Source organism: Acinonyx jubatus, chromosome C2 (genome assembly GCF_027475565.1).
Source record: "Acinonyx jubatus isolate Ajub_Pintada_27869175 chromosome C2, VMU_Ajub_asm_v1.0, whole genome shotgun sequence".
Taxonomy (NCBI): Eukaryota; Metazoa; Chordata; class Mammalia; order Carnivora; family Felidae; genus Acinonyx; species Acinonyx jubatus.
Window position 1 is genome coordinate 104,798,635 of NC_069384.1, and position 27,966 is coordinate 104,826,600.

A 27,966-nucleotide genomic window follows, 5' to 3' on the forward strand; every position below is an offset into this window, starting at 1 on the left:
TACATTTTACTTATTAAAAAAAAAAATCTATTGAGCACATACATACAGTATACCAGGCTCTGTGAGAGCTGATAAGGTTAAAACAGTGAACTAGACACTGATCTTAAGCTGCTCATAGTCTAATATAGAATTCAATTTATTTATTTGTAGGCCTGTCTTCCCACTGTGAGCAATTTGAGAGTATGGAATGTGCCTTATTTGTATATATATCTTCCCAGTGCCTAGCAACTGGTAAATAGTAGAAGTTCAAGAAATAGTTGCTTAAGTGAAGTAGAATTTCCCTTTTCCTCGATGGTTCCAATGAATTCTCACAAGTCTGAACACCAGTCTGTTTCCCCTGTGCCTCCACCTTTCTTCTGTCTAAGGTTAGTATAAACCCTAACCAATAATGTATATTATGTGATATAAAGCTGGCGAGAAGCTCAATACAAGGAAAAACACAAATACAAAGCAAGACTGGCAAACCAGCTCCAGTGTAACGATTGTGGCTGCCTTGAATTCTGAGTTGAGAAGGGCTCTGTTGCTTGCCTGGGTTTGGAGGGAAAAGTATCATGACCAATTACAAATGACTGCCTATCCCTGCTTTTAAATTTTTTTCATTTTGGAAAGACTCATAGTGCAAAAGAGTTCCAATAATAACAACCACCACCACTGCACTGCTGCTCCCTCCACCAGTACTATTACAGTTACACGAAACAGGAACTTTTCTAGACTTTACACAGAATGGATTTTACACAGAGGACTGGATACTTCTAAAACTCTGACAAGGGTGAAAACATGGGGTGTGGCTAGCCCTCCAAGAAATGGTGCCCTATCACCCCTGTAGAACTAGCCTGCCAGGGAGCTGCTCCCTTTACCACAGGTGGGATGGTGAGAAATCAGGAGGCTGCCACTTGAACTGGAAAGTTCAAGAGTGCCCTACTATGGCTGCACACCAGGAACCACCACTGTGCTGGCCTCTCAATCTGCACAAAGTTAGTGACCAGACACTGGAACACAGCTGGAGAACTCCAGCTCTCCACAGGTGCACTTGCTAACAGCAATAGCTGAAGCAGCAGGAAGAGAGTCTCTACATTACTTCCACTCTCAACATTCTGTATGAATACATCTAATTGGGGGAACCTAATTCATATCCTGAATCTTAGATGATAAGAGTTCTAGAACGTGTAAGTTTTTGCTTTCTAGTCTTTGTTGTATAAGAAGCGGACTAGAAAATAGGATAACTATTGGCACTGTTCTACACCAATTCAACATTTACTGAATCGTTAATCTGTGCCATGCATTTTTCTAAATGTCTTACATTAATTGATTCAGTGCTCACAACAATCCTGTATGGTTTATTTACCTGTAGTTAAGGAAACGGAGGCACAGACAGGTGAAAAACACTGCTTGGGGTCACACAGTTACTCAGTGACATAGGCAGGATTCAAAGCCAGATCATTTGACCCCAAAAGAAGCTCTTCACTAGTACTGTTTCCTTAGGGTAGGAGGTTTGCTTCTTTAGTAGATTAATGATGAGGATGAAAATAATTTATTTTCTACTCAGCTGTGTTTTTTGTATTGATCAAAAGGTATGCATTATCACTTAAAATTTATATAATGAGGTAGAATTTCAAAGAAATCAGTAGGCGAAAACCACTAAAAAAATCTGGCTGAATGTTTATTAGACTTATATATGCAACACTGAGCATGGAAGCTTGACTTCTTTCCTAGAGGACAGCAGAATAAAAAATATTATTCTGGTTAGGATGAAAAAAAGACTTGAAATATAATGTTTCAAATAAGACATGATGTTAAATGCTTCTGTATCTGTGCTTTCAGTGAGAGAAATACAGCAATATGTTTCAAGAAGCAAAAACAGTTCACACCCTTTGATACAATAATTTTACTTCTGAAAATATAAATCAAAATAGTTGAAAATGAAAAAATATGCAGGAAGATATTCATCGAGCATTATTTTAATAGAAAAAAGCAATAATAAAAATATTCATCTAGGCAAATGCCTAATGTTATAGTTTCTTGACAAATATAATGCCAATAAAATTATGCTAACTAAAATTATGTAAAAGGTAGGTTAACTTATTTGAATAGAAAAGTAGACATAAAAAAGCAGAATAAAGAATTCATTAATGTGATATAAATATGGATAAGAAAAAAGAAACATAAAATATCACTTATTATATATTACAAATTTCCATATGTAATTTGACCTCTTCCTTAACCCTATTATGTTTCATTGATCTGACTGGTGATTGATTCACTAGTAACACATATATTTTAATACTTGGTCAAGCCAAATCTACCTCTTTATTATGACTTTAAATTCTGGGACTACATTTATGGAATTATTCTTCTAGATGAACTTGTGCTTTGTTCTAGATAAATCATTGTTAAGTTCCACTGCTCTAAAGCTGAAACTATAAATAAACAGCATAATCCTGTTAAATTTTGAATAACTGCTAAAGTAATACATTAATTTGGAGACAATGGAGATCTTCACAATATGAACTTTCCCTCTAATGGCATAGTATGTGTTTTCATTTATTTAAATCATTTGTGTCTTCCAGTAAAGGTTTGTAGCTATTCTTCTAGGGTCTGACATTTCACTCTAGCTCCCTTCCCCTTCCAACTCCCCTTTAAACACACCTTTTTTTGAGAGAGAGGGAGCGTGTGTGGCTGGGGAGGGATATAGAGAGAGAGAGGGAGAGAGAGAGAAAGAAAGAATATCTTAAGTAGGCTCCATGCTAAGTGGGGCTCGATCCCACAAACCTGGGATCATGACTTGAGCCAAAACGAGAGTTGGATGCTCAACCTACTGAGCCACCCAGGTGCCCCAAAACACATTCTGAGGAAGTTATCACTCTGTCTCACTTCTCCAGCACCCACTCATTCTTCAGTCCATTCTAATACAGCTTCTAACTTTACCAGTCAACGAAAATCACTCTTCAGTGACTTCTACATCACTAAATTCATTGGATATTTTTATTTACAATAAAAGTAACAAGGGGCCCCTGACTGGCTCAGTGAGTAGAGCATGCAACTCTTAATCTCAGGATTGTGAGTTAGAGCCCCATGTTGGGTGTAGAGATTACTTAAAAAAAAAAATCTGTACACATTAATGAATACATGAATGTAAGAAGTAATGAAATATTTCAAGCCTATTAAAATATAGAGAATACAAGAATATAATTCAAATTAATAGATGTTAACATTTCATCATACCTATCTCCTATATTCTTGCTATCATCTAGTATTATAGGACTTCTTAGCTTTTGACAACCCCAGTGGTCAGAAAGGACATCTCCTTTTTTATGTTATGTGTTCTCTGAGTTCTGATTTTTCTGAAGAGATAAGAGATTATGTCTTCAGAAATTGTTCACTAGAGTTACTCTCCTCAGAAATGCCTCTATCCTTAGCCTATGTTATTATAAGATTGTTTTTCTTTTTCTCATTGATTTCTAGGATTTGAAAGGCTGCTTTATATAGTCTAGATGTTAGTTATTTGTCAGTTACACACATTGCAAGCATGTTCTCCCAGTATGTGGCAAAGTTTGACTTTATTGTATCTTTTATCAGATGTGTCTAATTTTATTGTATTTTTAAATTTATATATATATATGTATATATATACACACACACACAATTTTGCATTTATACAGTTCATTGAATACAGCAAAGCTTTATTATAGATTTATTAAAACTACTTGTTAATATTAAGACTGGCATAAATGTTTTACCAATGTGAAATTCATCAAATGCATATCACATAGCACTGAAATAAGGATCCAATATATATGCAGTTAAGATTGGAGTTTTTTTTTCTAATTTTTTTAATGTTTATTATGAGAGAGAGAGAGGGGCAGAGCATGAGTAGGAGAGGGTCAGAGAGAGAGGGAGACACAGAATCTGAAGAGGCTCCAGGCTCCAGACTATCAGCACAGAGCCCGATGTGGGGCTTGAACCCATGAACCGTGAGATCATGACCTGAGCCAAAGTCAGATGCTTAACCGACTGTGCCACCCAGGCACCCCAAAACTTGAGTTTTCTAGATAACTTTGAAATTTAAGTTTTCATTAAAAATATGTACTAAGAATTATCAGTTTCTTTTTTTCTTTTTAAGAATTGTCAGTTTTGGGGCGCCTGGGTGGCTCAGTCGGTTAAGTGTCCGACTTTGGCTCAGGGCATGATCTCACAATTCGTGGGTTTGAGCCCCATGGTGGGCTCTGTGCTGACAGCTCCGAGCCTGGAGACTGCTTCAGATTCTGTGTCTCCCTCTCTCTCTGCCCCTCCCTGACTCTCTCTTTCTCAAAAATGAACATTAAAAAATATTTAATAAAAATAAAAAAGAATTGTCAGTTTCTATTAAATACTTTTGTCTATTTAAGAAATCCTTTCTTATCCTAAGATCACAAATCTCATCACCTCCATTGTTTTCTGGAAGTTTTAAAATTTCACTTTTTCATTTAAGCTTTCTGAAATTAGCATACAAATAATAAATTCAATACTATTATTAAAAGCCCCACGTCTCCCTCACTTATATGTAATAGCAAGCAAGCTCTCCTATTTGTATGGGGATGTTTCTGGGCTCTCTAGTCCTTTCCATTGATGACACCATTTTAATTACTGTAGCTTTGATATAGAATCTCATTATATGACAGAATAAATCCTACCCTTCCTTCCCTCTCCTTCATAGTTGTCTTGACTATCCTTGGCAATTTGCTCAACATGATTTTTTTTTTTTTGAATGAAGCTTTTAAATTCTTTATTAAAGAACAAACTTTTCCAGATTTAGGTTATATACATGAAACAAAACCAATTTCTGATGAAAACCAAACACATACACACCATCAGAAACACTTCTATTCTGGGATTAGGGATGAATAGGTGGCAAAAAACATTTAATAATGTCTGAACTATACAGTAAAAACTCAGTTGGTGTTTTAAGTAATTTACCTTTTGAAATTTTCTGTTTAAGAAAATTTTGTGAAATGACCTATTGACTCTGCCATCTGTGGTTCATGATGCTAAAGTCTGCTGGGCAAGTAAAGGAGTTTTCAAATCTGGAACCAATAATCTGCCTATACATTTTTCATCCTATTCTGTTCTTACATTATGGTTTCTACTCCTTACTTTCTCTCTTGAATCATTTTAACATCTATTTTATAGGTTCTTTGTGTAGGGCGAGGGAGGCTTAAATAACTGGCATTTATTTTCTCACAGTTCTGGAGGTTGGAAGTTCAAGGTGCCAGCAGGTTTTTTTCTCAAATAGCTAAAAATCTGTAGTTGTGTCATGTATTGATTTATTCATGGTAGTTTTTATTAGGGTTTTTAAACTTTTATTGTAGATATTATCCTATACTTTTCTTTTTGCATTTTTTTACTATTTTTGTAAATTTTAGCATCATTTTAGTTTTTCTTTATTACCTATAAGGAACCTTATGATTCCATAAAGCTACATAACAAACCAAAATCATAGAGTTGATAGACAGTGTGGTGGAGCCCAGATTTGGATGCAAGCTGTCAAGCTCTAAATGCTATATAGTTATCATCACGCTGGTTTGTCTCCATTTCATTCTTTTTTTCTTTCCTCTGGCTTCAAATAGCATATGTTTTTCTTATAGTCTAAGGATAGGACATAGAAAATGTGGCTAAATATTTTCTTTCATTTCTTCTGGTACCACAGTTCAAGAGTCAACTTTATGCTATATTTTTAAGGTAATCTTATGTAGTCTTTTCATTAGCCCAAGGCCACTTCCTTCCCTCAACACTTCTTTAGGAATATTCTATTATCTCGAATTCTCTAGATGCCAATTATTCTTTTTCTGTCATTACCTGACCTTCCCACACTCATTAATTTTAGATTTTATCAATTCTATCTCTACCATACCATATAATTTAATCTGTCCACTTCTCCCCATATTTACTGCCACTACCCTAAGTCCATCATCATTTTTTACTTTAATTACTGCAATAACTTTACTAATCTTCCGAAAACTAGTTTTGTGATAACCTCATCACTACTACCACCACAACAGTTTACCATCCTCACCAAATCCACTCTTTTTATCATAGGCAGAGGATTTTCTAAGAATGGATTCTAATCATGCCATGCCTTACATTGGCTTTCTACTTATGAAGAAAAGCAAAATCCTGAAATTCACATGGCTTATAAGGCCATGAATCATCTATTCCTTGTCAACCATACTAGCTTCACTTAAGCTATTCTCAATCATTTTATTCCTACAGTTCCAGCCATATAGGTCTTCTTTGTTTTAAAAATGTACCATGGTCCTGGTGTGATCATCAGAAGTCCCATTCTTGCCTGGGACTTTCCTAGTTTTAACACTGAAAATCTCATACCTTAGAAAAACTTGCCTTCATTCAAGACAAATGGCACATTTTAAATTGTTGTTGAGCAGAGGAAAAATAAATGCAATTTTTAGCCTTGGCTATTAGATTCTCTTATTAGTCCACTCTTTCATTGCACTTATCAAAATTATTGAATTATTAATTTTATAAATAACTATCTTCTGTTTGCTCTCCTTATCATAACATGTACCTTGACTGTCTCCTAACATTTAACATTTTTTTTACATATAGAAAGTGCTAAGTATTTTTAATTAACCAGTGAAGTTTATTTTAATTATTTTATACTTTTGTTGCTATAGGTATGAGTTTTTATTAGACTTTATAATAGATAATTGCAGGTATACAGGAAAACTGTTACTTTATATATATATATATATATATATATATATATATGTTATTTTACACCTTCAGGAACACTAGGCACTTCATTTATATTGGCTTTGTACATTTGGATAGTCATAAACTCTTAAGATTTGAAAAGGATCTTAGAGACTACTTAGTTCACTTTCCTCATTTTTATAGGTGAGAAAAACTGAGGCCCAGACATGTTAAGTGACTTTGTCAAAGTGACACAGCTAATTAGTGGCAGACCCAATCCAGGAACCAAGACCTTATTACGCTCAGAACAGTAATCGTTCCACACTGCTAATTAGAGATGATCACAGTTCCTTAGGCTACCATAGAGGTGTAGGATTCTGACTCAGATTCTTGTCTGTTTGGCTAATTTACTGTGTCTCAACACAAGTCACTTTAAATCTTTTCACAAGCTTCAGTACTTTCCATCAAATGTGTTCTTTATTCATAAAGAGTGTGCCACCACTTAACCCTCTAAATGGAGGGCAGAGTTCAGGCTTATTGCGTTTATCTTATCCCCACAGTCTAGCACAATGCCTGACATATATGAGATAATGGTATTTGTTGAGATAATATAGGACTGAATGAATATGCTGCATGTGTGAGCATACATGCCAAAACGCTGTATGAGACAGGGGAGGTAAACAAAGAAATTCTGTAAACCTTTTGTAAGATGAGGCTTTTAGGGTCTTGTCTATGAGATGGAAAGAAGGAGGAAGGGAGTGGCAGGAAAAGGTAGAGGAGAGAATGAGAAAGAATGAGTGTGTGTGTGTGTGTGTGTGTGTGTGTGTGTGTGTGTGTGTGTGTGTGTGTTTGGGTCAGTAAATAACCTTGACCCATTTCAAAGCATTATTAATTTAAGAAAAGTTAACAGTAAAACTCACTGCTAATATTAAAGGGCTAAACTTTGAGTGTGTTGCATTAGTCTCTTTTGTGTGAGATTTAAAGTGTTTATTATATGTATAATCAAAGTATTTTTTAGAAGATATTTTTGTGAGGGCTACAAACCATAAGAAAGTGTTATGCTTGCAAATCTATAAAGATAGCACCAAAGTAGGGGGCATCGTTATCTGATCAACCTAAATATGAAAAAGGTACAAATCAAACTGCAAGTGTCACTGCTCCAAACCTTTCATGAAATAAAAATCACAAATCACATGATTTTGGGGGTGGAAAATAATTTTCATGGACCTCATCACCATTGGATTTAGTGACATGTTTAGATTACTCAAAAGTGGATCAGTGCTACATCTGAGGGTGCCTTCTTCATCACTTCTTTTGAAAGAATAAAAACCATAAGCAAAAATCTCAAGTTATTAGTTAGTTATAAATTATCACCTAGGACAGTAAAGAATTATTTGCTTGAATTATTGCCATAACTGGAATTGTGCTGTGATCCTATGACATATGAGAGCCAGAGCAGAAGTTTTTCTATATGATGGAGGAAAACGATAAGACGATGCCTGAAGTCCTAGTAGTAAGTACTATTCAGTGGGGTCCTTGCATCTCACGATCACTTCATGAGAAATCTTTGTAAAGGTCTACACAATAAATATTTCTTTTACTCATATTTATATTATGATTAAATTCTAACACTTGCTAAAATTTGACAGAAATATAAATGACACATTCCAGGGGTGCCTGGGTGGCTCAATCAGCTAAGAGTCCAAATCTTGGTATCGGCTCAGATTGTGATCTTGCAGTCATAATACTGAGGCCTGAGTTGGGTTCTGTGCTGAGGGTAGTGCCTCCTTGAGATCCACTGTCTCCCTCTCTCTCTCTACCCTGCCCCTGCTCATGCTGTCTCTCTCAAAATAAATAAACTTAAAAACAAAAAAGAAATATAACTGACACAATCCAAATATATTTGTAATGACACTCATTATAAAATGTGATCAAAGCAAATTCAATTGGGTATTTATTTATTTATTAAAAAAAATTTTTTTTTCAACGTTTATTTATTTTTGGGACAGAGAGAGACAGAGCATGAACGGCGGAGGGGCAGAGAGAGAGGGAGACACAGAATCGGAAACAGGCTCCAGGCTCTGAGCCATCAGCCCAGAGCCTGACGCGGGGCTCGAACTCATGGACCGCGAGATCGTGACCTGGCTGAAGTCGGACGCTTAACCGACTGCGCCACCCAGGCGCCCCTTCAATTGGGTATTTAATAGTGAGCTCTCACCAATCAGGTAATTAGCAAAATTTTATAATTTCATGATAAATATTTTCAAGGTAAACCTTATTTTTGTCATTTGAAAAATATCAAGGCATAGCCTTTAGTTAATATCTGCGGTGCTTACTTCCTTCCAGTTCTTTAGTGCCAGAAAAATAGTCTTGAATGTCCAAACTCCTAAATCCTTTTCTCATTGGGACCCAGTAATGTTTTCTTAAAAGTTCATTTGATTAAAAACTTACATTTTGTCTGTTTTGTAGATAAGGAAAACCAATATTAGAATCAATCTAGGTGAAATCACTTGTTTGGAATTACGATAAACTAAGTTTGTAAGAACGGGACTTACAGGTGAAAAGAGATTTTGAATAGTTTTGATGGCAGGTAAGTATCACTTGGTACCTTGTTTAATCTCAAATTTGAAGTCAAATGAACGAATTACTCTTGGTCACTTTTCTAGGAAGCTACTTTTCTCAAATTTGACATTTGATGGCAACACTACCAAGAATTTCCTAGGACTATAATGAGAAAGTACTAAGATGAGGTATGAAATAATACGGACATTTCTGCTCTGCTCAAGGCTGTCAAAATGTGGGAATTGTTTTGTTCATATGTTCTCTTCCTGAGGTGGGTGCAGCATTGATTTTTGAAGAAAACTCTGGGCTTTCTTAGAAGTATCCCCTCTCGGCCTGCCTTCCTGTGGAGGTAAGAGACTAGCTATTTAGGAGGGACTCATTAAATTCCTTGGTTTCTATAAAGGAAAAGCAACCTATCACCTGTTGGTTTGTCTCTAAAGTATAAGAATCCACCGTCAATCAACCACATACAGTATCTGTACTTCAGGCCCTCTAAGACCAGAGAAGACTGAAATGGCTCCTAGTACAAGGGCCTAAATTCACATAGGAATTATTATAAAAACAGGCATTCTCAGGGCACCTGGGTGGCTCAGTCGGTTGAGCGTCCGACCTCGGCTCAGGTCATGATCTCGCGGTCTGTGAGTTCGAGCCCCGCGTCGGGCTCTGTGCTGACAGCCCGGAGCCTGAAGCCTGCTTCAGATTCTGTGTCTCCCTCTCTCTCTGACCCTCCCCCGTTCACGCTCTGTCTCTCTCTCTCTGTCAAAAATAAATAAACACTAAAAAAAAAATAAAAAAAATAGGCATTCTCTCTGTTTCTCAATTTAGACTGGGTTTTAATTAAATTCAAGTTGATACGTCACAATGCTATATTCTTGGATCTTATTTTCCTGATAAACTAGATTTCATGATGGTGTTTTTATGGCTTTTATTGATGGACATTAAAAATAAGAGGTGCATGAAAACTTATTTCACTTCTTGCAATCATGATGTTGAGGATATTATACACTATATCACATATGATGACGATAATGATTAGTGAGTAAAAATCACATAAAATAACATTTGAGTATTTCCAATATTTCATTTAATAAGAAAATCCCCTACACAAATCCCCATGTGAGAATTCCTTTTTAGGAAAAGCTTTGTGGTAAAACTTGTAGTCTCTTTGAGAATCTGCTTTTGGTTCTGGTTGTCAAAAAACAGAACAAATGACAGCAGCTCTATAGGCTCTTTTGATGAATGAATTTTGTTCTTGAATTAATTAAAAAAATTTTTAACATTTACTCATTTTTGAGAGACAGAGCATGAGTGGGGGAGGGGCAGAGAGAGAGGGAGAGCTGTCAGCACAGAGCCCGATGCGGAGCTGGAACCCATGAACTGTGAGACCATGACCTAAGCTAAAGTCAGAAGCTTAACTGACTGAGCCACCCAGGTGCCCTGATGTATGAATTTTGTTCTATTTTTCACCTGCTTGTGACTGATTAATATATATTTTTCCATTTTTTGATTTTTAAAAACTCAACAGATTACCATTTTATTACTTTGCTATAGAATCCTTCAAATAGTTTATAGAATAAATTAACAGATAAATGAGAACATAGTAATACTGGAGAGTAGTATTCTCCATGTGGGTATATTCTGATGACCAAATGAGTTAAAGTATGTAAGTTGTATAGCACCTGGGACACAGCATGGCTGCACCCAGTTTAAGTTCCCTTACCTAACTGTTCTCTTCAGATGTGCTATACAATTGTGCAAATAACCTCATCGCTCATGTACTTACTTCTCATCTTTTTTTTTCCATAGTGAAAACTGTTTCATAGGAAATTGTAATAGTTTTTTCCACTTAACCATACTGTCCCCTTAGGGAAATCTCAGAGTGAGTTTTGCATACCAGTAAGTGACTTTTGACTTCTACAGAAAAGCTACAGGAGAGGTTAAATAAAGAGAAAGGGCAAAAAATTTGTATGTGACGCAGAGACCTCTCAAAAATAAAAGGAATGCTTTGAGGTAAGCAGAGTGATGGTGAGTGATGGTGGCATCAAGGTTGTTTCGGGAGTTGGGGGCAAAGTTGGGAAATGGAGAGAATTATACTTGATGGTGATATTCTATGTAAAAATTTTAAATATTTATAAATTACATTATAACCTATAGGTCTCATTTCAGATGTCCATTGCAACAGCACAGATATTAATAGTAGGAAGTAGTCTGTTGGGAATTCTGAAGTTACATTTGGACTCAGCATGAAAAAGTAAACCAATCAACTAGCAGTAGGTTATACACGCAGGCTAAAGAAGTGGGGGTCAATGCTGCATATTTGCCATCCTTGATATGTATAAAATAAGACAATAATAGCAATGATGATGATGTTAATACGACTGGAGTTACTGTAATCAGTTAAAGTACAAGTAATATAACACCTTCAAAGACAAGAAAAAAGTGATGAAATTCTTCTTCTGTTTTATTTATATATGTTATCATATATCTTTAAATACTTTCCATAGACATTCTTAAGACACAGACATTCTAAACAGACATTCCTATGCAGAAAATACCAAACGGCTTCCAAGGTTAAATTCTGAGAACTACTTCCAATAATTTTACTCCCTTAAAAATGTTATTATGAAGAAAGGAAAAGCATTCACCCTTCTATGTCAGTTATCCTTGTTATGAAACACACCGACCCAAATTCATGCTTTAAATGACCACAATCATTAATTTTGCTTATGAATTGGCATTTGGGTAGGGTGCAGTCAGAGTAGCTTGCCTCTGCTTCATGCAGCACCAACTGGGACAACACAAAGGCTGGGACTGATTTCACCACTGGGGGTGCTGAATTTCTCTAAAGACTTGCTCAGTCATGGGCCTAATGGTTGTTGCTAGCTGCAAGGTAGGAATTCAGTTGGAGTTGTCAGAACACTTATATGTGGCCCTTCCACAAGGCAGTTTGGCTTCTTCACAGTGTGGAGACTAGTCTCTACGAGCAAGTGTCCCAAGAGACAGAAAGTGGAAGATACCAGTTTCTTAAGTCCTAGATCTGGAAACTGGTACAGTATCTCTTCGCTGTATTCTAATGGGCAAGTAGTCACAAAGCAAGGGTCAGAGGGAGAGGACATGGACTTGTTCCTTAAAGGGAGAAGTATCAAAGAATTTTAGGGCCATGTTTTAAAACTGACAGAATTTGAGATTACCAAAATGGTTGAGAGAGGTACAAAAAAAGAAAGTTAGCAAAGGAAAAAGAGAAAAAAGGAAACTAGAAAGTAAATAAATCATTCTATATAAAATATCAATAGGAATGGTAATAACGGCATGAAGTGACTAAATAAAGAAAGCATTAAAGTTGACAGCACAAATAAAACAGGTATGAAGCATGTGTGATATATACCTAATGTTCTTTAGGATAAAAGTATAGCCATATGTTCTGAACATTTAGAATAGTTTGTGACAAATAAAGAAAAAGTCTAGATGTATCACATCTGAAATTCTATGAAAATTTAAAATCAAAGGCTGATAAAATAAATCTAATGAAGCAAAAACAGCTTAGGAGTAGTTAGTGCAAATTTATGCTAATTATGTATTCTGAAATCAAATATTATATTAATGAAGCCTTTCATGAACCAATTATAATAATTTGTTTTAATAGACCTCAAAATAGTCGTCTTTGCCTGGCTCTTTATCTTGTCCAAGAAGCAAAGATAGAAAATTATTATATCTGTCTGAGATAACAAATAACCAATAGTTTTGTTCTCCTTCTATAGTGAGTTCTGGTTCAGTTAACTCACATAACACTGTTAAATAATAACAATAAAAAAATGAAAGTCAGTGTTTACTGAATTTTTATGTACTAGCAATTATTCTAAATGTTTTATGTGTATTAGCTAATTTAATGCTCAACTTAAAATCCAACTTTTACCACTGAGGAAACTGAGGCATGAGGATTTCACTGATTATCCGAAGTCACTCAAGGCCAAATGCTAATGGAGGCAAATCTGACTCCAGAGGCCCAAACCAAACCCACCAACTACATTTTGTAAACAGCAAAAAGTAGCAGTACACCTGATTGAAAAAGCATTCTTCATATTCCACAAAAAAAGTAGTTTTCAAATATATAGTAAAATCTTTCAAGTCAGATAATTTTTTCAAAAAATAAAAAAGAATAAGTTAAATAATAGAATGAAATAAAACTTGACTATTTCTCAAATCCTATCTCTTTGGAAACAGGAAACAGGACTTAGAGGTATAAATTTAAAAAAAGGATGGTAATAAGAGGGTTAGTTGTAATAATTCCCCTACTTTCCTGTCTTACTCTGCCTTCAACCAAACACAATGAGAAGGAATCGTTATTTGTCTAGGAGCAAATACAGAGAATATGGAGGATACTTTTAACTAACAATGAAATCATGAATGACACCCAACAGAACTCCTATTGAATGTGTTCAGAGAAGATCCATTTGTAGTCCTCAAGGGACTCTTAAGGGTTAAACCTGAACAAAAATTCATTTTATCCCATCTAATGAAGATCAAAGTTAATGCCTCTTAGAGAAGGGATTCACTTGCAAGAAAATGATAAACACTCAAAACCCACAATCTGCTTGTATTTGTTTTAGCATGATCAAATACTAGAAAGCCTAAACAAAAGAATTTTTTAAGGACAGTTTTTAATAAAAATCAGAGAGAAATTAATTGTGAGAGTAGTTAATTGTAAGAATGTTCCTATATAATTAATCTTGCAGTTCAGTAATGGAAACTACTAAACTTTTAACTTAACCCTTTAAGAGAATGATCTATTAGAGTAGAGAGTGCTGAGGAGGGCATGGCTCTCCCTACTTCCCATTAACTTTTTTTTTTTTTTAAAAGACTTAATATATGTACTATTATAGGTGGTGAAGAGAGATGACCTACAAAAGTTCTAAAGAAACAAAGTCCAGTAAAAGAGGCCGACAAGAAAATCCACTTTTGTAACACTGTAGTAGTAAGTTCTATAATATAGATATTAAAAAAGAATACAGAACAGGAACACAGCTCCAACTCAGCCTGATGGACAACAGATAACTAAGATTTCCAAGAGAGGGTGACACCTGAAGTGATTGTTAAAGAATGAATAGAACTGAACCAAAAAGAGGAACCAAACACAATGGCTCTGAAATGATATTTGAAGCAATTATATTTTATGGTTCTAGTACACTCATCACAGTTACATGAACAGGATCAAGAATCATCAGAAAAAAATTAAAAAAAAAACATTTGACTCATATATATTATGATTTTCATCCTTCCTCCCTGTTTTTCTTTCCCTGTTATTTTTTTCCCACCAAACATTCAAAGTATGTTTTCTGAGCTAGGTATTTTTTTAAGCAATGAAAATGGGAAAATAAAAAAAAGTCTTTGAAATATCTTAAGGCAAGTTAGAAATCAAGTCTTTTTTCTTATAAACATGGAAGAGCTCTTTTTAAACCTTCAGAGATCATTTTGAATTATCTTTAGGATAAAAATGGCACGTAACAAAGATATCAAACAATGGCTCACAACTGAAGGCAGAATGAACACTGATATTATTCCATATCTTAATGTATATCCTATCACTCCAGTGAATGAACAGGAAGGAGTTAAGTAGGTTGAGAAGAGATATTATTCAGTCATCCCATAAATACTTTCTCATTATAATCAAACAACATATCCAGAATATATCAAGAGTGCTTTCAAATCAGTACGAAAAAACCACGTAACAATAGGAAAACTGGCTAAACATTTAGGTAGACACTTCACAAAATGAGAAATTGAAGTGGCTAACAAATGAAAAGATACTAAACCTTTCTGGCAATCAGAAATGTAAATTTAAAGCAAAAACATTTAAATTTGGCTAAAATAAAAGCTGATAATACTAAGTTGTGGTGAGAAAGTAGAGCAATAGGAACTTTTATGCACTATTGACAGGGTGGGCAGGGTGGGGGGGAAGAAATTTGTATAACCACTTTAGGAAAGTTTCACATTGCTTAGTAAATTTGAAACTTCACATACTCTATGATACAGCAATTCCACTCTTAGGTATGGAGTTTAAAGGTAAGATCATATCCAATTGTACCAGGAGATCAACTGTTACAAGAATGTTCAGAGCAGCCTTTTTCAATATAGTTGCAAACTGAAGACAATGAATGTCCATCAACAGCCAAAAGGTTAAAAAAAATACAATATGTTCATACAATGGAATATTACATAGCACAAAATCAACACACTACAGCTGCATGTAAACAGATGGATCTTAAGAACAACACTGAGAAAACGAAGACCCAAGAACCTATATACTATATTCTTCCAGTTTAAAAGATGCAAAACTTAACTAACTATACTGCTTAGCAATATATATTTAAGTGGTAAAACTATAAATAAAAGCAAGGAAGTGACTACCATAATAGAGGGGAAGGTGGTCGTAATGACAAAGGGAGAAATGAGGACTTCTGAGGTGCTGGCAAAGTCTGTTTCTCGATCTGGGTGGTATAATATGGGTATATGCTTCAGAATTTTGTGATCTGTGCACTTAAATAGATTTCCCTATGTTGCAAAAGATTAAAGAGAAAAATCCCAAGGGTAACTGTGAAATGCAGAATAGCTGAAAATACAAAAGAGAAGAATGATTCAAAAAAAGAGAGAAAGACATAGATTTATTGAGTACCTTCTGTATGCTAGGAACTTTGCTGGGTGTTGAGGACTTAGGTTAGAAAAGAGGCACAGTCTCTCCAAAAGTCAGAGAGAAAGGTCAAGCAATCATGAAAATCATATTTAATTAAAAACTGATTGCTATAAAGGAAAAGTTCACAGTGCTTTAGGAGACATTGACAAAATCTAATTTTAGGTATAAGAAGGTTTCCTTGAGATATAAAATATAAAATCAAACTTTAATAATAAAGCTAAATTAATCTGGGAGAAAGGGAGGAGGGAAGTATTTTAGGCAGATGGAATAACATATGTAAACCAAGGAGTTGAAAGCAGGTTGATGCAAACGAGGAACAAAAAGGCCAGTGTGGTTACACTCAGTGAAGATGGCCCAAGATGAAGATGAAGAAGTAGGTATGGGTGAATCATGGAAAGATTTGCAGCCATATTAAGAATTCTGAAATTTTATCCTAGAGGCAAATGGAAGCCATTGAAGGGTGTGTGTGTGTGTGTGTGTGTGTGTGTGTGTGTGTGTGCGCGCGTGCACGCGCGCGCGCACATGTGGATGTGCAGGGGAGTGACAGGTTCCAGTTTACATCATTCTGGATGTTATGTGAGGAGTGGATTATAGGGAGCAAGACTGGACAGATGAACTAGAACGCTATTGCAGTGGTCTAGGCAAGAGATGATGATGCCTTGCCTACAGTAAAGGCAGTGAAAGTGGAGTTAGTGGGAAGACTGAAATGTATTTTAGGAGGCTGCTGAGCATGCTTACAGAATGCATGTGGCAGGTGAGGAACTTGCCCAGTTGCTGTTTTGAGCAACTGCAAAGATGTATGGGAGGGACAATGAAAGAGGAGCAGGATGAGGAGGTGGTAGGGATATAAAAGAATTCAGGACAATCTTGCCTGTCTGATATTTAAGGAGAGGTGACAGGCAGTTAGCTATATTAAGTCTGAAGTTTAGAGAGAGGGTTGGGTTGAAATCTAGGAATCTTGCACATGGATGATATCTTCAGTCCTGGGAATGAATGAGATCACTTTATAGAGGGGAAAAAAGTAAGCACAGGACCATTAATGATGAACACTTAGGAATTAGAGAAGGAGACTAGAAGGAGCTTATTAGTGGATTAAGACTGAATAATAGCAATGTATGACATGGAGGACAGCTAATCCAGTTAATGAACCTGGCCTCTCAATACAGTGCAAGTGTGAAAGGGTCTTTGTTAGCAAAGACCACATACAGGAAATAGTGACAACTCATTTTCTAAATATTTACTGTGTAAAATTTGTATTTTCTGCAATAGTCAAACCATATCCAAAATGGAATTTATCCTCCCTTAGCCATGTCCATTTTCCTATGCTCCCTCTACCTTGTTTAATGATATTACTTAGATGGCTTTACTCTCCTATACTTAGTCCATTTTATAACCTACATACTAGAAAATTCATAAACAATATTTTTAATTTCCCTTCTTTTATGTTTATTATTTCTGTGGTTCTAGTTTTCACTACCTGAAGCACTGTTCGGATCACATTTTCTGTGTATAGAGAGGCAATAGCTCCTGAAAGCCTGTAAGTTTAATGAGCAACTACCATGTGCTAGTCATTCTAAAGGATGTGGGGTATGTTCTTGAACAAATATTTAAAATTCCTGCCCCTATAGAGCTTACTTTCTAGTAGGGAAGCCTGGTGCTCAACCACTAACCAGATATAAAATATGTTAGAGAGTAATGACTGCTATGAAGAAAAATAAAGCAAATAAATTCTGAGAGAAAGAGATAAATAAAATACATTATGTCTCTCCATCTTTAACTATGCCTCTAGCAAGTTCCATGTGTAGCTGTATTTGTCACTTCCTTTCTTCTGACTTTGATTACAGTACTAAGCTTTAGGAGACAGAGACTATGATTCTCTGTATCCATCCCTCTAGCTCCTCTCACCTTGCAGATACTGAATTCAAACATACCATTAAAAATTTTATTTTAATGTTTATTTATTTTTGAGAGAAAGAGAGACAGAGCACGAGTGGGGGAAGTGCAGAGAGAGAGGGAGACACAGAATCCGAGCTGTTAGCACAGAGCCTGATGAGGGGCTTGGACGCATGGATGTGAGATCATGACCTGAGCGAAAGTCAGACACTTAACTGACTGAGCCACCCAGGCACCCTTCAAATGCACCATTTTTTACTAAGTCATCAGTGTTCCAAAGATGCCAACAAATCTTAATTACAATTAAAATGTAAACAAAATCTCTAATTTGCTCATTTTTTTTTCTGCTATGGCTATTTGCCTCTGCTTATTTCTTAGTTATGACATACGGTCTTTGTAATGTTTATAAATTAGTTAATGTTTATGAAGATAGCAAATCATACTATGCCTGCAATACCACTTCTGTTCTGTGGGTAGACAGCCTGTCACCTTTATTAAGAGGAGCATGTCTGCCAGTGTTGGCTAAATTTAGCAAAGTAATAAATTGTGCTTGTGTTTACTTTCTGATTTCTAGGTAAAACTGTTGTCTTTTCTTTTTTTTTTTTAAATTTTTTTTTCAACGTTTATTTATTTTTGGGACAGAGAGAGACAGAGCACGAATGGGGGAGGGGCAGAGACAGAGGGGGACACAGAATCGGAAACAGGCTCCAGGCTCTCAGCCATCGCCCAGAGCCTGACGTGGGGCTTGATCTCACGGACCGCGAGATCGTGACCTGGCTGAAGTCGGACGCTTAACCGGCTGCGCCACCCAGGCACCCCTCTGTTATCTTTTCAACATGACTTAGATGACTAAAATACCTTGATACTAAGGTTAAGAGAATAAATTTTAATACTGGCACAATTAGCCAGTTGATCAAAAGCATCTAAAGTCCGTCTCAGCATGGGCAAAGAGCATCTGATGGAATGCCTCTTGTGAAAAAGCTCCTTGGGATGTTGTGTATCCACCCCTGACCACACCAACCTCTCTGGCACAATCTCATTTCACAGATAGGAAAGCTGACATGCACAGTGATTACTTAACTTGTGAAAATTATATTAAGCAAATATTAAGCAATATTAATTAAGCAAAACCAGGATTAGAATTCGGGACAGCTCTCTCTGGTCCTGTCAGGGTTCATTTCAACAGCTCTTATATTTCTGAAACTCAGACTCCACAAGATCTATGACATATGGCAAGTAAGACGGAAGGATGTTGCGTTGAGCAAAGTTAAAGAGGATAACTTCAGAATTTCTTAAAATCTAGAATATGTTAATGTATGTTGACATGCTTTAAAAGAAGTACACAAGATTTTCAAATGTATTTGGTGAACAATTTTTTTTTTTTTTTTAACAGAACACTTATTAGTGGAGCAACACAGAAAGTAGTTTGGGAACTTAAATCTAACTCCTTTATTTTCAACTTATTTTGACTTCATTAAAACACAGTTGTAAGAAGCCCAGGACACACAGTTTATATATTATGAAAACCTCTGAATTGGTTTTACTTAATCTACCAAATGATGTAAGTTGTGAGGCAATTATTAATTTGTAGTTAGTGGTAGGTCAGGTCCTCTGAGCTCATTACCCAAATGTGACATTTTGATCACTTACGAATATTGGTCATTGCATATACATTTGTACACAAACAAAAATAAACTATATGTGTTTAAAGTAGTTATAAAATTAAGCAAATTAATAGCATGTTTTTCAATAGATCTTAGTGAACCTTTAAAAACATCTACATTCCTAGAGTTAATTATGTTTTATTCCCATTTCAAGATGAAGGCATTTGAAATCTGCATCTCTGGGAAATATGTTTAAATTTTAATTCTTCCTTTGCCAACACGAATATTTGATTTCAATTGCTTTAAAACAAACTCTAAAAATCAATAACAAAAAGGACAAAGTAGTTTTGAGACTGTGATAAAAATAGGTACTAAAATGCTACTGGTTATACAGGATCTGTTGTGAATAGGTCAGCTCAAGGTCCCAGGTAAACATCTTGTTTGTGTCCTGAAGCCTTGTTTTCTGTATGCCTTATACTCTCAGTAGGGTCCTCCTACTCGGGTCTAAACATGGGGCCACTGCACCCTATCGATCTTCTTTAAATCTCCAGAATAATAAATTTCAAGGCAACACAGCAGAAGCCGACTAAAGCCCTTTAATTACATCACTGCTGAAAGGAAATCATTGATCAATGGCATTATGGGAAAATAAACTGCCCCCCAAACCAGATCAAAGTCAATAAAATAGCTGACTAGCTGCCCCATTTGGGACTTCTGCTAGATTAGTGCTCATGGACAAGCAAAAGAGATCATTCTAATGCATGCTGCTTACTGTCTTTTTGAAGCTCTCCCTGGCAGGTGTCATGCTCTGAGCATGGTTTTTGATTACTCTAATTAAATATAATATTATCAACAGATCTTCATATTGATCCTTAAAATCCCCCCTTCTAAATGAAAAATTAAAAGCCTAGAGAGAGGGCCTCATAGGGTACCAGGTTATTTTAATGATTTTACTCCTTTATCAATTTTCTTCATGTTGTATTATTCTAATACTTATCAATATCAAGGTGCCAATTAGCTTAGAAATTTTAGGTGATATGCAAAATGAATAATTACATAACTTGCTCTTCCTGAGATTAGACAAATTTGGTTTACATGAAGTTAACATTCCTTGGCTAAACTCTAAATAAATAATTTTTCCACTAAGTGTTGCTGACTGTGCTGGTCACTATTCTTTATTGATGGTGTTGTTTAAATTCATTGCCCAATACATATAGTGCAATATGGTAAAGAATTCTTTTCTGTCAGGTAATTAGCTCAGGAAACTGTAAAAACATTTTAGGAAAATAATTTTACAATAGCTTATGAACATCTGCTTATAGTTTTCAAATAGGCAAGATTACTTAAATGTTTAAAGTCCTATTAATTCTACACATAAACACTTCAAGATGTTTTCTTCCGCTTAAGAATAATAATCTGTAAGTAAATTTGAAAGCCTCAAATATCTTTTCAAAAAGGAGAAAATTTATAAATTTATACAATATTTAAATATTTATAAACTTATTGACACTTTCTTATTGCATAATAATAAAATGTAATGTTATCTTTAAAGTAAATATGAGAGTTCTGAGAATAACTTAAATTTAAGAACATACAAAGGGAAACCTAAAATATCAGACACAATGACTCATTTATGGGTATTACTTTAGCAACCTGACCCAGGAAAAGCTAATAGCCGTGCCTTCTTCCCATTCTACATTTCTTCTTATTCATTCCCTATTCCCTCAGGTGGTTCTCATTGCTAATGCCCAAATGGCATCAACCTGTTGTTTAGCACATCTATGAAAAGGCTAGCCTGCTGGCTAATTTACCAAGGGATTAAAGCCCTGAAACCACTTCAATCTGCCACTTTGTTTCCATGTAAAAGCCTTACCCATGACACCAGTTCCCTCATGTTAAAAATGAAAATCTCTTTAAGAGAAAGAAAAATTCAACATAAGAACTGTTTAAGAGAGAAACTGTAGGCCCAAAACAATATCCTGCACCCGTGAACAGTGCCATGAAACTGCATTCTGCTGGTCAAGTCCTGCATTATATATTAAAAGAAATTTCAGGTATTAAGTGTTTACCATTTCATAAAGTTAACAACACAGGCACCAATGGTAGTAGGGGGAGTACTGGGAGCCATGAGGATTAATGTAAAACTGTGTATAGATATACTTCATCACTGCAGCATAATATTTAGTTAAAATTCGTTATTTGCGTGTATTCTGTTGAAGGCAAAACATGACGGTAACTGTATTAATTCACACTGGAAAATGGAGGTTCCAGAAAACAAACATGCAACATCTGAGTTTTTGATTTAATAATAATAAAGACCTAAAGATTCATTATTCTCATAAATATTGATAGGCATACATATCAATTAATTTTTCTACATGAAATATATCTGCTAGTTCTATTTTTTTAAATCAGAATAAGCTTTAAGTTGATACATTTTATGTAAAACACATTTACAGTTTTCCCTATTCAGTTACAATTTATTTATAGTCCAGCAATAGTCACAGCAATAGCTTCCTTTAATGACTTTTTTAGTTCATGAAAACCATTACAACAGTTAGCACAAAATCTGTGCTAAGTGGCCATTAAAACATTGGGGAAAAAAACCCTGATGTTTTTCAGGGGTATTCATTACCCAATTTGAATGAAAGCAAATTGAACCAAAAAAAAAAACAAAACAAAACAACTACAAACCCAAAAACTGTAGGCAACGTAAATTTATGTCTTATTGAAGAATAAATGAGTAAGATGAAAGCACATATTCATTATACCCCTGCTATAGTTCAGTAAATCTGGTTTACCAGTAACTTCAGGACTATCATAATTGAAGTAGAACTGTATATTAAAGAGGATAAGTTTCCATCTTAAAGTAATCAATTTTTCTGTAAATTTTTTTCCCAGCCCAACTGAAAACAAATTTTAGTAAATTGACTAGACAAGACATTATTTCACTGATGTTTATTTATCATAACCCTGAGAAGTAAGGCAGAAGAAAAGCACAATGACAAAACAGTTGACCCAATAAAAGCAATTTAAATTATGAAGTAGTTTATAGCTTATAGTAGTGACCTGGAATAGATCATTCAAAGGGGAAGACAAATATTATTGTTTCTCTCTTCACTTCTTTACTATTGTGACTCGTGTCCCCTGTACCTATTGGTGCCAACAGCGCAGATTTGTTAGAATGAAAAACAATGCCAGCAATGAATGTGTCAGTGCCAAAGGCTTAAGAGAAAATGAATGTGCTCTAAGTTAGGATCTGTATGATATTCAAATTCAAAGTACTTCACATAAGGACAGGACACTCAAGGTCCCATTTCAATCACAATTTTATTATAGTGACAAATATGAAATTCTGACTGCCAATAAAAATACTGAATTTGATGTACTTCTGTGCAAAATTCATGGCCTTGAAAGATATTCTGCAAGCTGTCACCCCCAAGGACCATAATGGATTTGTCTTTAAAGAATAATGTTTAGAGTATGAATTACCAAATATATTTTATGTAAGTTTTCACATTTCAAATTAAGAATTGTAAATTATTTTTCTTAGTTGACATTTATTGACAAAATTAACATTAAGTGGAATTTTGAGATGTCCCTTAACCAAGAGTTATAATAATGAAATGTATTTTATGTATTTCTTTTCTATCAGAACTAATGGGAATTTCTTTCTCATAGTTTGTATCATAGAATGGTATATTGAATTTTATAAATCATAAAAAAATTTGTATTAAATTGCTCATAAGGTAAACACATATGTTAATAATCAATACTATAAAAAGGAAAATATTCAACTTTAGCCTTTAAGTGATAAAGAAAACAGTTTAGTGATTTTCATTTGTTTCAAATAAGTCAAGCAAAAATATTAACTAGAAAAATAGGGTGGTTTTTCCAAATTTATATCTCCACTGGGGTATATTTCCTAAAAACTAAACTCTTGAGGCATAAAACAACTGCTAAATTTTACTTATGATTAAAATAAAATTTGAGGTAAACAGATATGTTACTGCTCACATCCTGCATAGAAGTACTCACTTTTTTTTATTACTTAAAGAAAAAGGAAAGAATAAGCTATACAATGAAGAATAATTTCTACCATCCCCCATAATTCACTAAAACCAGACTGCTTCTGTGTCTCTAAAAAAGGAAGGAAGACATTGGACACAAAGCTTCAACAAACTATTATTACACGCTTTTCCAGTCCATTAAAAGAAAGTAATTTAATCAGTTTATAGTTTCTCAGGAAAATCTCATTCAGAGAAATTTTATTGCCAGCTATCTAAATAGTAAATACCTATTATCCTCTCAAAATGAGTTTTTGCTTGCCAAGGGCAAACCCATTGCTGTTATTGTAGAGCTCTGTCAGAGAAACAAGAAGTTAAAAAGGTTATAAAGATACCATTAACGTCATGGGACTGTCTTGTCAAGACTCAAAAATACTTAGTAATTGAGGGTTTTATTCAAAGTGTATTAGCACCCACATAAACAGCACAGTTAATATGACGCTTTAGGCTTTATTTTGTTACAGCCCAGCAAAATCACCTACAAACGGCTGAATACTGTAAACGTATCTGCTGAAGAGCACAACTCATTTTATCATCTGGTTCTAGCGTGAGTCTTTGAAGAAAATGTCAATAACACACACAGCTTAAAGGCAAATCTAGATCCAACCAATGAGAACAACAGAAAAAAGCATAAATGATAACTAATTGTTCCTAACAGCATGTGCCTTTAAAGAAGTATGAGGGTAAGCAAAGGGCAAATGCTCTTTATTTAATTTATATATTCTGATTTAAAAAGAAACTGCTACAATATAGTTTATATTAATGTTCATTAATATACAAAACTATGAATAATTACATTGAAACAACAGAAAATAAAAATAATTCTACTTCTATTGTATTGCTTGTTAATACACTGGTGACTTCTAGAAATAAAATGATCCTTTATGCCAATTTACTGATTTTAAAGCTATTACATCACATGGAAAATTTTCTACTAATTTTTTTACACTTAGGATATGCATAATACAACCCTTGAACTTACTCATCTGTCAGTTCTAATAATTATTTAAATAAACATTTAAAGAAAATCCTTAAAGATTTACCTGCCTTAAATTTTTTGGATACTGATTACACTATGCCTATACTTCCTTCTCTTCAGATCATTGTCAGTATAAACATAGATATACAAAGTTTATAAAAAGTAGCCTGATGAGGGATTGATGTTTCAGTGAACATCAATATTTATTTTTAATAAATCAAATATAAGTAGAGTAAAAGCATGAGAAAAAGGTCTCAGTAAGATTATCTTCTGACCGGGGAAGAAACTGGATGGTCAAACTTTAAGGGTAGCATATTTCAAAAGAATGATGGCAACAGAGAAACAATTAAACTGTAGCTACAGTTACTCAAGGTAGATTCCACTAACCCAAATAAGACTGCTGGGGAATGAAGTCCTTTCAGCTTTCAGAGCCCAACCCTTTATCACTTGCTCCTTTCACTTTTTCTAGACTACTCCCACTATTCCATTTCCTCTATACCTTCTATAAATCCTATTACACTTAGTACAGTCAGGGAGTGTGAACTGTTCATTTCTACATACTTGGTGCCTGTCATGTTATGTACACATATAGTAAGGGTTCAAAATCCATTCATTAAATCGGCAATTAGGCCATGATCTTATTTGAATTACAAATCAAGGTGATTTGTTTCTGTGAACTGGCTAAAGACCTTACCTCGTAGTTTTCAGTGGATCTCCATGCCTCTATTTATTATAGACATTCATTAAGTATAAACATCTTATGTATCAAGTATATTACTTCACTTGAAGGAAATCTAAAGTGATACAGAAATGATGCTTCTGGAATCTGTATACTTAGTTAAGTTTATTAAATGCCTTATTTGCTAACAGGAAAAACAGTTTAAAAAGTTGCTATATAAATGATCAATCCTTAAAAGTTTAGGAAGAGTGCTCGCTTCGGCAGCACATATACTAAAAGTTTAGGAAGTAAAAGAGAATATTCAAGACATGCAATTTCTTAATCACTTCTTTTAGTTCTCGTGGAATCTATTTTTTGCCCAGATTTTTCTCTTTCCTATTCCAAACCATAGGTAAAGAAAGAAGGAAGGAAGGAAGGAAGGAAGGAAGGAAGGAAGGAAAGAAAGAAAAGAAAGAAAGAAAGAAAGAAAGAAAGAAAGAAAGAAAGAAAGAAAGAAAGAAAGAAAAGAAAAGAAAAGAAAGAAAGAAAGAAAGAAATGGTAAGGGGACTTGTTTTATGGTTGTAGCCTGGAAAAACAGATTTCATTGTCAGTAGGATTAAGGGATAGAAACAGGCAAAACATCCTCTATTTGATATTATTCCCTTTCTCTGATAATCCAAACAGAGAGTAATCATGAAACATCTTTGCCAATCACCTTTACAAAGGTAAATTCTAGTATTTTCTGGTAAATCTGATAAAAATATCTCTTCAAGGTTCCATCATTTAGAATGAGATTAGTAAATTAATTGTGGATACCCATTATCAATATTTTGTTACTTGTTATTCCATTTTTGAAGGAAGACCAGGTGACTATCTAATTTTTTAAATTCCAAAAATAGTACTCGCTTAGTGGGGGAAAATAATCAAACAACACAGAAGAATATGAAGTAAACTCTGAACGTTTCCACCCTTATCTGCATTTCACAGTATTCAAAGTGGCTCCACAACTTTGCACGAGGTGAGGCAGCACTCAAAATGGGTAAGAACAGGCTCTAGTGCTAGATTATTGCTTGGGATTTTCTGCGATGATGAAAATGTTCTATATTTGTGCTGCCCAAATAACATACACAATGGTTAACTCTAACAAAGAAATAACTGTTCAACATACAGAGAAAAGGACCCAGACAGACCAAAATTATCCTCTTAAGCACAGCAGTAAAAGGCTTTCCTTGTTAGTTAGTGAGGAAAACCAGCAATTGGTATCAGAACCCATTATATGCAAAGTTGTAGAATACTGTATACAGGTATGCAGAATACATTATAATTATTTTTTATTCTGCAAGGTGAGTTCAGTCATCCCCCAGAGTTTTTTGTCATCTTCATCTTAATGAACCTGTTCATAGTGTAGTTTGCTTTGGTTAACAGAATTAGTAGATGCTATCTAACTATTAGTGTCAAGGTTCCCTAGATGGGCAAGATGCTGAAAAGCAATCTTTTCAGCATTCTGACTTAATAAAGCTTATTTCTCTCTAGGTGTGCTTTATGTTATAAATGATCCTTACTTTACATTTATAATTCAACACATTTGCCTCCACTGACCTGTGAAAAATATCTAAAATTAGATACATTTGAAATGTCAAAGCTTCATTTGACTCTGATTTGACCCACAAAATACTTTCGCCTAAGTCAAAGTAAGTATGTAAGTATTATTTTACTTCACTTCTCCAGGGCTTTGGATTAGGTCTGGTCTCATGTCAGTTCCATTCCCTGACACCTACTGCCTTCCCTTTCCCTGAGCAATCCAACTTTTAAGTTTCTATCAACAGGAAAATCCCAGAGATCCCAGTCAGCTCCTTAAAGGGAATACTTACTTCCAACAAGGAATTAAATAACTAACTAGCCTAGATAGATAGATAGATAGATAGATAGATAGATAGATAGATAGAAGACAGACAGATAGGAGCCAAGCACTTTAAGAGACAGGCTCTTAATTCTAACTCTTCATGTTTTTACTTTTAGTACAAGTCCGAGTGTGTGAAGCCTAAGAAATCTTTTCTTTGTCCCAGGAATTTGTAGTTATTTTCAACATGGATATCTTCAGTTCCTTACAGGAAGAGTTTTCCCCTGCTACAAGGTCTGAGGTGAGAAAAGACCCAATGCCAGAGGGCGATAAGAACTGTTCGTCTGTGTCATTTTTATATACCAATTTTGACTCATTATAATGTCAAACTACCAAAAAGATAGGTGGAACAGAGATAAAAGGAATAACTGCTTATGGAGTACAAAGGGAAAACAAAACTACTATGGAAGATATAGCTCCTCTTGGGGGGAGAGAAGGGGAAATAAATAACAAACCGTTCTATACTCTGTGATATATTATAAAATCATGATATTACTAATTCACTATTTTGTGCCTTATATAATGACAACCCTTGACATTTAACTTTCATGTTGCCAAACAGAGAAGGAGGTATGCAACTATAATTTGCACCTTAAAGATGGATCTATTACACAAAAAATATATAACAGTAACCAATTTGGGAGAGCTACTGTAATATATTTAACATTGCACACAAAAGAAGAAGTGGGTCATTTACATTAAGTATTCTTGAAGATTCAGTGGCCTGCATTCATTCTTTACGATAACATCACCATGTGGGTACCAAAACTACAATACACACAAATCCACTCATCAATAAATTTCTCTTGTACACAGGATAAACAATTTAATAAATTAAAATTGGAAAAAGCCATGTTCTTCGATGAATCACTTTCATGAATACTACTCAGGCCTGATTTTTAATCAACCTCTCTACTTCTCAGTGCC

General features: G+C 34.8%; 1 protein-coding gene and 1 long non-coding RNA gene across 2 annotated transcripts in view; one reads left to right on the forward strand and one right to left on the reverse strand.

The window, feature by feature from the left end:
- The window catches only part of RSRC1 (arginine and serine rich coiled-coil 1), a 414,930-nt gene that overhangs the window by 99,922 nt on the left and 287,042 nt on the right, over nucleotides 1-27,966 (reverse strand). The window lies entirely within an intron of this gene.
- LOC128315258 (uncharacterized) lies at nucleotides 191-27,915 on the forward strand. The gene is made up of 4 exons (XR_008297872.1): nucleotides 191-365; nucleotides 9,354-9,598; nucleotides 26,673-26,830; nucleotides 27,159-27,915. It is a non-coding gene; the product is annotated as an uncharacterized LOC128315258 (long non-coding RNA).